General features: G+C 37.1%; 1 protein-coding gene across 2 annotated transcripts in view; it reads right to left on the minus strand.

Moving 5' to 3' along the window:
* LOC139473805 (cubilin-like) overlaps nucleotides 1-10,212 on the minus strand; it is a 44,545-nt gene extending 34,333 nt beyond the window's left edge. For both annotated transcript variants that reach the window (XM_071256566.1, XM_071256565.1), the window contains exon 1: nucleotides 10,035-10,212. The gene's annotated coding sequence lies outside the window, so the exon portion shown is untranslated. The remainder of the gene's footprint in view (nucleotides 1-10,034) is intronic.
* Nucleotides 10,213-15,565: the final 5,353 nt, after the last annotated feature.

Raw genomic sequence — 15,565 nt, forward strand, 5'->3', positions numbered from 1 at the left:
CTTCTTGCAAAATGCAAATATTTCGCTTGATAAAAAGTTTCAATAGTTTCTTGCAAATTAATTTTTGTCATTTTGTTTCAATTTCTTCAAGTGAGAGATGCTGTGATTATAAAGTCGAGACTTAAAACTTTCTAACAGTTATATCCTGCAGAAATAATTTCTTGCAACAAGTTCATTTCCATAATCATAAGCAATCTCTGGTAAAAGCAGAGTCCATTGTATGAGCTTGTTTTTAAGAATCACTATCAAATTGTGATGGTATAAGGAGTTCGCGAATAGGTGAGCAGATCCTGCCCTCAGGTGGCACCCATCACAAATACATGCAAAGGCTAGTCAATTGTTCCCCTGAAAAAGCACATGGTAACATATGGCACAAGTCGAAATAGGGAATTGCATTGGACATCACTCAAATTTGGTAATGTTCTCCACATACCATAAAACATTTTGAAAGGTTTACTGAGGCCTTAATTCATGTTGTAACCTTGATCAAACAACTCTTGAGCGAGAGTCGCATGATGCCTTTTGATATTCTAATAGAAAGATCATGCTCAGTTGTATCTCAAAAGTTGTGAAATGTCGACACCAAAGGCTGGAGCTGATGAAATATTGCTCGACAAGTTGACTATTGGGAAGTTGAAGTCATCCCTCTTGTCACACAGTCTTGTCAGAAATAGTTTGTCACTCTGAATCTTTATGAATAGATCTAAATATGAAACCGATGAAACTGTCTCACTGGTCTTGTTTATTGCTAAAGAATATATATATGATTATGCTTTTTGACATATGTTATCAAAGTATTCTGAAATGTACTGAATCCAAAGGTTAAACCTTTAACACATATCTACTGCATATAGAACCACAAAAATAAACACAAAAACTTATTCAATATCGCCACTATGGTGAGTTATAAACTGAAACATCCATGGCTGATACACTGTCTACATCACCCTCATACATTCATTTGATCTCATCCAAGTCTCCATGCAAAAAAGCCCGATCCTAAGTTATATATGCAGTTCTAAATAAAAATGACTCTCTGAAGATCATGTTTCACTGACAACACATTAATCTTCCTGCACATTATGAGAGCAAACTAACATCTACTTCTGATCTTCAGCTATTCTGACATCATTCTAAATTATCTCTGTCAAACTTACAGTTAAAACAGCCAGCGGATTCAATTATATGAATACCATCAAATCTTGAAATGTGGGATCGCTTGATTTATTGAAACACTCCAACAGAAAACTACATGGTGCCTCCCTGGCTATGATCAGGAGCCATCATAGAAGGAGGTCTCCATATGTTTTCATCAATGCCAGTGGGATCAACCCTGAAGTGATATTTCATGGGACTATTCAATCTTGTTTCAACCGTTTTCTACATTTCACATACCTTCTCAGTCACTCGTTCAGATGGTTATCCTTATAAATGCAAGAAACCTTTCAATGAACAGATAATGTGACAGAAAAATCACCAAAGGTGCTCTCCAATGGATTGTAAACTTGTACATGTGTAACAATGCTGTCTTTAGCCCAGTTGAAATGCTCCCTGTGTAGCTCCCCCCTTACCTTGTGGGGCCACACATGGTTTGTATACTCAAGTCAAACAGATGGGAAAATGTTGGAAGTTCATGCCAGTGTGATACATGGTCCTAGCCTTGTTATAGGTAGCCACAAGATAATGTTTTGAGTGTTTATGTATCATGTATTACATGTTTGGATATTTATGATAGGTATGATACTGGGAGAAAATGTATCATTCATTACAGGCCTAGTTTGACCATAAAGCATCAAGAGCTGTTTCATATTTATGTCCATGCTTAAAGATTCAGAGTGACAGGAAACTATCCACAAGACTGTATGACAAGAGGGATGACTTCAAATTTCCCTTTATGTCTGGTAATAGTCCATCATCTCCAGCCTCTAGTGTCGACATTTCACAAAGTTTGACATTCAATTGGGCATTCTCCTTCCATGAAGATTTCTAACAGTGTCATGTGACTCAAAAGTTGATCAGGGTTACAACATTAAAGGCCTCAGTAAAGTTTCAAAAAGTTTTATGGTAGATATGTATGGCACATTTCTAAGCTTGATGCATCAGTAACCATAATGATTTATGCAATTTAATCAATTTAATCATTTAAACTTGAGCCTTATGTCCCCATGTTTTTATTCAGGTGAACAAGTGACTAGCCTTTGAATGTGTTTGTGAGTGGTGTCACCGGTGGGACATGATATGCTCACCAATTTGCGAACACCTATTATTATCACTATTTGATAGTGATTCATGCTTATGATATGCTCTAAGATTTTACAGTGGATTCTGCTTGTAGCAGAGTCTGCTTATGATTGTGGAAATGGTTTTGTTGCTTCTCTTTAAAATGTCACTGTTAGTAATGCAGTAACCCTACCTATATGAATTAACTGCTTATCGTCATTTAAGAACCACATAGCCCCTGAACAACAAAAACAAAAAAGCCTTTCCATAATCATAAGAAATCTCTGCTTAAAGCATTGTACAATGAAATCTAGAAACAACTGAATCATGGAAGAGCATCTCAAGATAGATGGATGATTCAACATAAACTCAGCACCATTCTTAGTCCCAAGGTAGAAATATCCATATACCATAGGGTAGCCTAGTGGTTAAAGTGTTCGCTTGTCACGCCGAAGACCAGGGTTTGATTTCCTACATGGGTACAATGTCTGAAGCCCGTTTCTGGTGTCCCCTGCCATGATATTGCTAAAAGCGGCATAAAAAAATACTCACTCACTCACCCCACATATACCAAGGAATCCTCCACATACCACAGACTATTTGTAGTTATACACAGACATCGTCTTGGAATAGATTAAAGACACAAGCGGCCCAGACTTTGAGCTCAGCTGTAGAGTGTTTGGCTCAAAAAAAGAGGATTCCATCAGCTGAATGAAATTGAAAAGATCGATGTGGCGTCTTAATCTTGTTGGTAAGAGCTATACTGGACATATGTGGTGCCGTTCAGACAGCCTTGGACACTGTACATGGTTACTGTGAAATAACACAGGACTTACCATACAGCCAGTATACCATGCAGAGTATGCAGAAGCAGCTCACTGTACACAGAGAGAAAAAGCAGAAAAACTATACTATCGTATATGAAGTCTTACAACAATTTTACAGGTGTCACTTTGATGCCAGAAGATACACAAGCCCTTCTAAACAATCAATGGGTCTTATGGACTGAGAAGACTAATTATGAAAAGAAGATGTTGATTACATTAACATTTTCAGGATGACTTCCTTTCCTTTCAGAATTGCATGACAACAAATGTTGAAATGTTTCAGTTCCCACATGGGAAGTGAAGCTCTGGGAGATTACCATGGACGACAAAAGTTATAATATTGGTGTAAAGAATGTCATAAGACTAGATATCAGGCACCCCACAAATCAATTCATATTTACCATTTGGCGTGTTCAAATACCAGACACATGTAGTAATTGGTTTTCTGTAGCTAAAGGAAGAGAAGTTGTATTTGCTAATAATCATGAGTTACTGCAGTGTCAATTGTTGTTTAGAAGGAAATAAGTAACAGTGAGTTTATGATTAATATCTCAATTTCTTTAATCAGCTATGGTGCCTAGTAACTGGTCTGTGGACAGGATCAGTTAGTGGGGCTAGGAAAGCATGACAAATATCACCATTAGAGTTAAGTTAATGCTAGAGTACCATGCTTGAATCTTCCTCCCATAACACAATGTCCTCCCTATCATCCTACCTGACTTTCAATCCCCTTCTTCATCCCCTATTTAGACAACCATGTGTCATACACTGTACCATCCTAACTCCCCTCAAGGAGTTTCATCAGATTCAAGACTTTGCTGTTCACATGTAGACTATTCTATACCAAACATGCCTTATTTGGAAGCAAATTAAGAGGGCCTCAGCCTAGTCCAATTTGCCATCCCACTTTCTCAAACATAATGCTATAATTGTCCAGTCCTTTTATAACAGATTTATCCTTCAAGACATTAAAAGATGAAAAAAGCTGCTTATCCCTCACAAAATCCTATAAATCTGACATTACTGGGCTTAGGTTTGATCAAATCTCTGTAATGACTTTCTCCATGGAGCACTGTTTACCCGCTGAGACTTGAATTACCCTCGGGTTTTTTCCAAGAAAATTCTGTACACAAAATTGCTATTTTGTCATCCAATTACTGCTATCTGCAAGACCTGGACACAAACCAGAGAAGTTATAATACAGCTTTTCACAGACTTGGCAATAGGCACAGATTGTCTCTGATAAAACAATTGCTCCCCTTCCTGACATGAATTACTTGAAGAATCTAGTCCTGTAAGAGCAGAGTGATCATTAAAATAATTCTTCAAGTTCAAAGTGTTACCTTCATGTCAGTGGTGAAATAAACTATGAACATTCAACGTTCACAAATCATGACATTTTCTACTTACATAGCTTTAGTTATACAGTTTGTAGGAAGGAAAGCCTTTACTTTAAATATATATGGCGTCCATAAGGGCCCTGATCAATAGCCTCATTTCACTGCCATGCCTCATTTGTTGCTTGTCGCTACCTCGGAAATGGTACCCTTGGAATGGGGACCAGCAGAAAATGTAGGCTCTGGCGTGGTTAACAACTGCAAGGGGTTTTAACACATGAACTGACATCAACGCTAAACATCTGATGAGATTTCCAAGTCAAATTTGCTGCTGATCACCCTTGAATACTCACTGAAGATCACACGAATATTCTATTGAAGACATTCCAGTGAGAGAACCTTAGTCTGCTCTTATTGACAAATCGGACCATTTTGTCCATGGTTTTTGTCTATTAATAAGGCATCTTTATATTAAGATATCAGAATAAACTCACAATCTGAAGGAACAAAATAGACCTTAATATTCTGAAGATCAGGACATGTGAGAGATGTAATTATTTCTTTCTCCAGCATACTAGTATATCATCCTTCCAAAGCCTTCAGTTACAAGATTAAACAAGGCACACGATATTACAAGGTACATATGAGATTTGTACTGAACCTTTGGACATGTGGTGGTACATCAACTTGATACTGAGACAACATCTGTAGCCTGTATATTATGACAATGGTAGGTCGATCCTGAACTAGTATGAGAAGGAGTATTTGTTTGCTAACCAATGTCAGCTAACGGTACATCACCATCTGGTTATGGTGGAGATATAGGAGTGTGGTGATGGAGTTGAATGATGATGATGAAACCAGAAAATGACAATGAAGTTGGAGGTGAGGTGAAATGGGGCTTAGAGTTCAAGGTAAGTGCGACCGGTTGGGAAGGATAAACTGTCTGCTATGTCTAACATCTAAACACTAGTCAATAAAATCTTGAGTTGACAAAGCCAAGCTCACACATAGGTGCTGGTTAAAACTGGTACTGTATGCTTAACTCTATACAAATAGTGAAGGGAAGCAACAAAGGGAGGTAACTGTGACAAATGGCTTATTAATGTTCACCCAATACAATTAGAACAAGTTGTTTTGTTATACAAAATAGTGTTTCTTTCTAACTTGGAATCAAGTTAATGATTATTATTATTTCTACAAGACTATTCAAGGACTGCCAAGCGTTAAAAACATCTTGGATCTTGATAGCAAGGTTATTCTCCTCTGAGAGATGTAATTGTGTCGGTGAATGTGGCCATAGCTGCATTATCATAAATCTCAGCCAAAAAAAGTTGTTTTTTGTTGTTGTTTTTTAAAGTAACCATTCTAACAAAAAATTACAATAAAACCTTGAACATACCTATCACTTAAAATGATCAGAATCCTTATCACTGCTATTAGTCTCATTTCACCACTCTGCTTGTATCAAACATTGGATAACTCGATATAGTTTGGGTCAATAGGAGTTAATGGGGTTTCACTGTTATCCTTTTTTGTGTGACCTTCACAATCCCACATAACAACTGGACCATCTCGCTATCACAAATTTAACATTTCTAATGCAGCAAAATATCTGTTCAAACATGTAGTTTCTCCTTTAATTTTGACATGTAGGAATGGTAATTTCTACCAATCTATCTGTGGCATGTGTGAATACCATTAATCTACAGAATAACTCACTTTGCAACAATTTACATGAGTGATTGTAGAGTTTCTGCTTCACTTGACATCCACTGCAATATCCCCATAAAATATCATTTGATGTTGGCACTGTGCTTGTGCACACAAGCATGGGGTGTACCAGCAATGCGAGCAAATTGCTATAAAACGTTATCGTTAGATATAGGAATATGGCTGGAGATAATGTTCCAGACAACTAGGTTTATTGATCAAGGCATGTCAATGCCATTTTTCTCCTAATGCAGCAAAGAAAATGCAGGAGATGCCATTCAAAAAACTTTCAATCCTGATATATACTTTCACTGATATGAAAACTAAAATGCATTTTTATAATGTCTCCATATTCATCAACCACTTTACTTCTTTCATGAGAAATAACATGAGTGAGTGAGTGTACATATGATGTGAAGCAAGAATGTATGAATATAGATACAAGGCTTCTGATGAACTTAGAGAATGACTAATTCTCTTATACATTTCTTCAAATATGTCCATTAGAGGCAGTAGATTACAGTCAAGTGCTGACAAAGTCCTAAAACTATCAATAATCATTTGAAATACTGAATTTAATGCCTCACTTCTATCAAATATCTAAACAAAACAACAAATTTCTAATAACTAATTAAGGACCCTTAACAGAAGCAAGAATTTATCTTTGCTATCAGAATTAGAAGCTTACAATATTGAATTTTTCACAAAAGTAACATAAGCATTTAGGTAAGACAACTATTGTGCCTTGTAAAGAGCATTGCATCATATTCTTAAACCCATTATCTCCATATGTCCATTAACCACATCCTTGACACACCTTCAGCTAAAAATATACCTTGTTTAAGTGATAAAGGTATTAGCACTTAATGGCAGCACAGATCACTGTACTCTGATGCGAAAAACACTCTTCTTCTTACTTATTCATTGAAAAGCTCCAAATGAGAGCAAAAAAAAATGCCTAATCTACTGTGACTTAAACCCCGAAAGACAATCCCATGGTTGCATGTCTAGTCAAAGATATCCTTGGGGTATTGGTCTACTTTTGGAACATGCATATTTAAATGTGTTCATAGAAGAGCGTAAAATTTGGTGCAATTACACCACATCATCTTACCAAGGAAGCTCATTTCACAGCAGGGAATTCCTATTTAATTACCTTAATAGCGCTTGGGATCAATAAGGATAATTTTAAAGACCTGGTCTCTACAAATTGAAAAGAGAGAGGGATGAAGCCTGCATTTGGGCAATTAATAAGATACCAAATGGGATGTTGTCATGCTGAGGTTTAAGCTTCAGTGTCCTGTATAATCTGCATTAGCCTCTGTAATCTTTCAAGACTTTCTCACCATCAATTCCACATTTTTTATTTCTTTTTTCTTTTTCGAACAACAAAATACTGAACAGTGATGGGAGAGTTATGCTATGGGGAGGGGTGTTGCTCACAAACCACTGTGACCATTGTGTACGTATAGGGTCACATTATATCATTCTTAGTAGGAGATGCATGCATCAGTCATGTGATGAGATGCTTGAAGGACAAGGCTCATTAAAACAATGTGTATTGACAGTGATATGCTAGGGGTCTTTGAAACCACTGAATTTAGATGAGATGAGGTGAAAGGGGGTTTAACTTTGCTTCCAAGATTATTGCACTTATATATGCACGTATGTGTGTGGCTGCTTGTACTAGTCCAGACTGATGCCGATTTATAGTGCCAGCTCCGAGATACCGTGCCGCAGTTCAACATGAACACCCAACTCAGACACAGTATACCGACTCCAGGCCAACCAGTCATTGTTTTAACCCCTTAATGCTGAGTGCAAGATAGGGTAACAACAAGTACCACCATCTTTTAACGTCTTTTAGGTATGACAAGGCGGGGATTGAACCCCAGACCTTCCACTCTCTGGGCGGACACTCTACCATGAGACCAAGAAAGCTGTCCTGATTTTAGATGAAGTTGTGTATGTTTAGAGCACACCATTAATTTCTCTCAGAATGGGATGCACATTGTCAGATGCTTTAGTCGATGAAGGTGGCTCAGGGATGGGTATTAACAGTAAAACCTGTGCTGAAATGTATTCACACATTGGCTGTATTGTGATACGTACCAATATGTATAGCATTAACATGGTAAAGAGTCTGTGAAAGGGATGTGCCCATATTTCTCTTCATATGTTATCAAGACACACACAGTACTGCTACTTTGTTTACCTTGCTGTTAGACTCAATTGTACTTCTTGAAATATTGTTTACATGTGATGTTTTAAAAAAGACTTCAAATCTGTTCAGCAAGACCATATCTTCATGCATCGCACTGCATAAAGTGAATTGCAATTAGCCAGTGCATTGATATATTTTTACATTGATATTCAAGTAATGGAGGCAAATCAATACAAGCAATGGATGAAGGATGCATTGGAAAGAAATACCAATGTTCTTGTACTGGTTCTGTTTGTTTTGGAGAGTAACTTAATAACAACACGATGTCAGCATGTTTTGGTGCTGGTGGATGATACTGGCCAGATGATCATATAGAAGCTGACAGGTACAATGTTGTGTGTAAGATCAGCTATTGCCTTTCAACATGTGTGCAGTATTAACCCTAGCAACTGTCAGTTTTTTTTGTATCTGATTTGGTATTAATTCATGGCCACAGTTCTCCTTTCACTTAAACATTAACAATTACATCCAGGAGGTCATAATGCTGTTATTTAACCAATGATGCACTGCAATTCACACTATCTATATCAGTGTATTGATGAGATCAAGACATATGTATGTAATCTGGTACAGGATATAAGCATGGAAATTACAGTAACTTAACGACAGGTGTTAAAACAGAAAGAGTGCATGTCTAGACCTGCATTCTTATGGATAAACTTTATTAACTGACCTTCAAGAAAATTAATTACTCTAAAAAGGAATAGTCTTGAAAGTCTTTCTGGGTTACCTCAACTTGAGTAATGAAGACCTGTAAGTGTTACCATGTAATGCCTTGACTTCACAAGTTTTAATGTTCAAAGGCTTTTAATTCATTACGCTTAGACACTGAGAGCTCCATGGCCTTGAAGTTGGAATAATTAACCTTTCACAGGCTCACAGGCCAGCTATATGGAGTTTGGCAACTGTGTACCAGGTCATACATCTGATTACTGCTGTCCAAAACACATTACGTTTTAGCAGTACAAAAACAGTAAGACAACTAATTTAAATTAGTCAAAACCCATTAAAGTTTGCAGTTTCAAAAAAACCCCTGATAATTTAATTAACCTAAGTCAGTACCAATGTAACTACTCCCTTGTGTCATTATGGAACAGATCCCCTGTGCCCATGTTTGTTGAACTGGGAGGGGATCAAGGGACAGACAGGCCAAGTACCCTGGTCATGTAGGTTGATGTTCACTCTCTATTGCTCAAGGGGTCGTCTAGTCCCAGCCTGATCACACAGGTGCTTGTGTAGCCTGTCTCTTCATCAGCACTTCCTGTTATGCTTATCATCCTGTCATCTCACAACCAATGCAGACATAAACAATCTTGTTAACCAAACTGTGTGTGCCAGTTGGAATACAGAGTTCAAAAAGTATTTTACTTAAATATTAGCTTGGTGTGGGAGCCCCGAGGAGATGTTTGACAGACATTTACTGAATTTGCTGTAACCATGACTATGAGACTATGGTGCTAACAAACCAATGATCTGAGCAAAACTGGTTTTAGAATCCACTCAGCAGATCCTTGCATGCCCAGGGGACAAAACTCTCCACAGTGAATCATGGAACCTGAACCTTATATCACTTGGCTACCCCTAACCAACAGAAATCCTTTTTAATTTCTACACTGCTTCAGTAACAACTTTCATGATATTTCTATTGCCTAGGCGTTAGAATCACATACGATAATACAGTCAATATGATATTTAGTTTGATAAGATACTTACGCAGGTGCTCTCCCTTGTAACTCGAACTTAGTGAACCGGATTTTCACTCTTTCTGTAGCCCATCCAATGAACTTGTAGATACAGTGTGAATTGCTGGGGTAATTACCGGTAATTTTCGACTTTGGAGAATGGAATGTTCCATTTTTGGAATTGCCGTGACGGCTGGACACAATCACATCACAGTCTGAAACCGAGGGAAAAATAACATGAGAACTAACAAACAAACCATACAGTGCAAACAAGGTTTCTGTAAACAGTATGCCCATTTCAGCTGTCCACAAGTCAAACACTGCTGCACACAGAGAACACCAAACTGACTAACAAAAACATCTGCTTTTTGAAATCCTTACATACTTATTTTACTGTCAGTGTTGGTCTTGTTTGTTTGTTGTTTAACGCCACACTTAGTTATATTATAGCTATATGACTGCGGTCTGTAAATAATCGAGTCAGGAGCAGACAATCCAGTGATTGACATCATGAGCATCGATCCACACAATTGGTATATGATGACATGCATCAACCAAGTCAGCGAGCCTGACCACCCGATCCCGTTAGCATAGCATAGCATACAAACATAGATACCACTTATGGCAAGCATGGGTTGCTGAAGACAAATTCTTTCCCGGACCTCCACGGGTCCCATCTACTGGTTGACAGGCAGGGTTCAGTTCATACATGGCCAAACAGTCTTTGTTCAAGTCATGCTTATTTAGAAATCCATCCAGAATTAACACATTTCATAATCAAAAGCAAGACATCAAAATTTAATTCATTGTTCAAAATTCTGGGAAAGTAATGTCATAAGCCACAGATATGACATTTCAAAACATATTTGGCTGAAATAACATTGTCATGGTTTCTGTACATAGAGCCAGTGAAACATGATAAACAATATAGGATAGTACCACACTTACTCCTCACACATACTGAAAATATTAGGCAGAAAAAGTTTGGTGAAAAGAAACTTAGTATTATGTATCTATAAAAATGACTTAATATTGATGACACTGATCTTAGGTCTTGACAGAATATAATTGCCAATATTCTGAAATCAAAGTCTTATGTAAACATTAGTATCAGCTGTAGTCGTTTTGATTGACATTTAAATCAAACAAAATAGGAACCCTTACAGAGTAAATATTACAGCTACTATTCCACAATTCATTAATTATATCATGGACAATTCTTGCATGGAAAATGTAACTGATAGCACTGGGTTTTTTTCTCTCCAAAACTGCAGGATTCCGCTTGGGGTTACTTGATATGTAAACTTAATTAAAGTACAACAGTATTATCACAAGCAAGTTCGATTTTCTCATCACGGTGATTATCATTAGGGAAAGAATCAATACCGTTGAAACCCAAACCTTGTTTTCTACGTCTAATAACACTCGTTAAGTTTATGATGTGTATGTCTGATATTTCAAGAATCTATTCCTGCTGCTGCAATGTGACATGAAAAGATTAATTTGCAAAAAGACATAATAGAGCTTAGTAAAGGGGGAGACAATTCCCCCTGTCTAAATGTCAGGAAACTGTGTAATTGCAGTGATATCCTAAGATCTACTGATCAGTAATGACACTGACTGCACACCAAACAATACTTTGTGTATCAGAGAGGGAAAAACTGCCTATGTAAATGTGGCTTTAATCATGGTTTGGCTGATTAGCTAAGGAGATGTTTAAAGCACAGAAAATAAAACCTGGTATGAAAATAGAATTAATCACCATTTCTGATGCAAACTGTGACAGGTTGGAAGTTTTTGGTTTCAAATATATGTGTGCAGTGTAACTGAAATAACCTTAGGTTTGTTTACTATTTGTGGACAACTTTCCTACCTCTCTGTGGGAGTTATCATGTCAGCCATGATTTATAGGCTGTGATGTTTGTGAACAAGCAACCTTTACCATGGCATCTAGAATGATAATGTTTGTGGAAAACTTTCATGTGCTATATGGAGTTTAATACTTGTATATAACTGCCTTATGATGTCAAGAAGTTTGTGCTATCTACAGGGTTCTTTCTGATGCCAGAAACATCCATATTAGATGCAGATTTAAATCAAAATAGGTAATTAAATTTTGCGATTGCCTGAATGCTGACGTAAGTCATCCAGTTTGTTGTTATAAATTATTTACTCAATATTGTTGGAATATGATATATTTTGAAATACACAGAATCTCACAAGAAATAATACAACGTTATTAATAACTATGGTGTAGATAGACATTAATATGTAATACAGGACTTAGATGCCGCCACCTGTAGCATACAATGAACCTTGATACGTTCAAGATGTCAGTGAATCTTTGGACACTGAGGAACCCCTACAACGCCCCTCCGGCCCCCAGACATCAGGGTCATCATGACATCAGGGTCAGCATGACACAAGACATGGAAGGACAAACCCTGGGTATCATAATAAAACCAATAAAGAAAACTTGGAAATGTCATGATGCACCTTTCATTCCAGTGTAAAATACTAACATAAACTCCTATAAGTTTTCCTTTGAATTACTGTGCTTTTTTAGCATGAACAATTGACTTGCCTTTGCATGTATTTGTGATAGATGCCACCGGTGGTACAGGACGCACTCATCTTTCCACAAACACCTGGTATCATCACATGATAGTGATTCATAAACAAATACTTATCATATAGTTGGAATCATAAAATGGCCTTTAAACAGAGATTGATTATGATTATGGAAAATGTTTTGCCACTTTTATTTATATTTTAATAGACATGTCTACAGTACCAAGTAGTTAGTAAAACTTGTCAGTTATACAAAACACATTAATGGAAGCAACACCTATAGGACAGAGTTCCTGTTTAAAATCTCTTGTGTCACCTGTTTCTCATTGAACGCCATCAACCAAGAGTCATATGTCCTATAAATTACTTCCATATCACCATTAGATTCTTAATATCATGTCTATTTCGCTGCCTGGATCCCATAAGCTGTAATGATCACCCAAATCAAGAACAATCCAGGTAAATTTGATCCATATTAGTTACAGCTTCATCCTCTTCATATGCTCATTTCCATGCCATGTTACCACACATTCTCTCTCTCAATGCTATTTGTCTTCATCATGCTGATGGGCTAGGCACATTAATGAGAGGCTTTGCATCTGTCCACACTTATACTGTTGCTAATTTGCAAACACAAATGCTACAGTGGTGTCACCTGGAGGATGGTACCTGATAGATCATGGCCGCCCCTACTACACATTCATGTCCACTGAGGAGGACACAAGGATTAAACAGGTAGACGTAGGCAAGTCAGAGAATCAAATAATGCATAAATGATATAAGAAAGATGATGTTATGAATCATGTTATGAACATTGCAATAAGGCAGAGTCAGGTCCACTGTCTTATCTATAACTCTTTTTTACATTTACTACCCCACCTGAAACCCCCAATTTAGCAACTTGTTCAGACTGACTCTCAAATGCTCCATTGACAGATAGCAGATAGGTTGGTAGACAGCAGAACTTTTTTCATTTTCTGGTTCTGCAGTGTCTGTCGAACCTGTCTTACAATAAAACTGAGTATTGCATTGACCATAAATCTAATTTTCAAAATGATTTCCCCTGACATATGACATACTTTTTGAAAACAACTAAGAAGAAGCATAATTGAAAGAATATAGAATTGACTGTCATTGGCAATACAGGTTCAATGTTCAACATATGACAGCCAGTGTTGAAGTTTCAACTTAATTGCCACTTGCTTGTCACAGCAGCTGCAGGTAAATTGCCCCTGGGTTTGACATATTGATTTTGTGCATTATTTCAGCACTACATTTTCCTTGTCAGTCAGATGCCTAAATCTACTTAACACCTATTTAGGATTTCAATCAATTTGTTCCTCTTTCGAACTTTCTGAAATAGTCTCCATTATTGACAAGGATTTATTGCACACACATCCTTGCCAGTAGTGGTGTATAAAGTCTGTTGGAAGATATGAAATCACCTTCTTCCTATAGCATACTACATTTCTACAACCTTTCAACATATCTCTTAACATTTTGGAACAAGTAAAAAAGATTAATTATATTGCTGAAAATAGCAGCACATATGAAAACAATATGATGACTCACTCTTCAATCAAGTTAAGAAGAAGTATTACCCAGACATCTGATTTAATGATCATAAGATGAATAATACTCTGTTTCTTCAAGAAAATACAAAACAATACTTAATCAGGAACATTCTTTACTATATAATATGATATCAATAAACCCACACACATCAGGAATAAATATTTCAATAATTAGCTTCATCACTATCTAAGTGTTCGGAATCTCCATTCATATAAATTCAAAGGATCTGGAACAGCCTAGCGGTTAAATGTTGGTCATCAGGCTGAGGGCATGGGTTCGTTTCTCCACATGGTACAAAGTGTGAAGCCCATTCTTGGCATCCCTTCTGGATTCAGCCTGCTAAAGTGGCACAGTGCAACACCTACTGACTCAATATTAGTTTCCTCGTTTTCTCATGATGCTGAAGATTGATAGAGCTCTGATTCCTTTTGGATTACAATGATTGAAAAAAGCTCATTTTGGGGCATCTATGTGCTATTATTGTTAAGCAAAATATCATCGTTGTTGTGAAACATGGGCTAGCCCAGTGGTGTAAGTGTTTGTTTGCATTCACATGACATGAGTTTGATTCCCGGTATTAGTACACACTGATCTATGGTCCCTGTTTGTGAAGGCTGATTTCTTTCAGGAAGAATGATTTTCTGTCCTGATGCTAAAGTTAGGTATTTCATGAAAGGCACTGAAATTCACCTCTTATGCCATGATGTCAACAACATGATTCAGAGGTATGCCAGCCTGCTAGAATATATAGCTAACTGACTTAAAAAAAATCCATTTAATACATCACTATGAAATGACATAGTCCTTTAGCAGCTATGACGAAATGACAGTGAGAGTTCATCATAGGACATTCATAATCAATTGATCACATAATCCAGTTGTTTGCATCTACAAGGAAGCCTTACTTATGCATGACATTGAAATTGATTGTCTATTCCTATCATTCACACATTGGTGGTAAGGTTAGAGACAATACCCCACTGTGTTCCCTTTGAGTGTGAAAGACACTCCATGCTTCTGATGTATTGTCAGAGCTGAGGTAAAGACAGACACTCCTTCTCATGTCATTTATAAGGGGATTGAAGAAGTGAGAGTTGTGTGACATACAGAAACTGGTATTGAACTGTCCATGGTTAGAGTGTCTGGACAAGGTCACACTGACATAGAGATTGAAAGAGGAGATAAATAATGGACAAATTGATAAATCCTAATGTTCGCCTGTCATGGCAGTACACTGTACATTCTCATTGGTCTCAATGCAATTACTGTGAGACCTTCCATACAAGACTTGAATCTTAACATAAGGTAATGCACACTGTTAGTTTGGCTTTATGTGTTTGAACAGTATTTCTATAAAGTCATGATGTGGTAGCTTCAAGTAGGAGGCAAGTCTGAATTCAGGCAGGTCTTAGATGT

Source organism: Haliotis cracherodii, unplaced genomic scaffold, assembly GCF_022045235.1.
Source record: "Haliotis cracherodii isolate W230 unplaced genomic scaffold, xgHalCrac1.p SCAF_3, whole genome shotgun sequence".
In the NCBI taxonomy this organism is placed as follows: Eukaryota; Metazoa; Mollusca; class Gastropoda; order Lepetellida; family Haliotidae; genus Haliotis; species Haliotis cracherodii.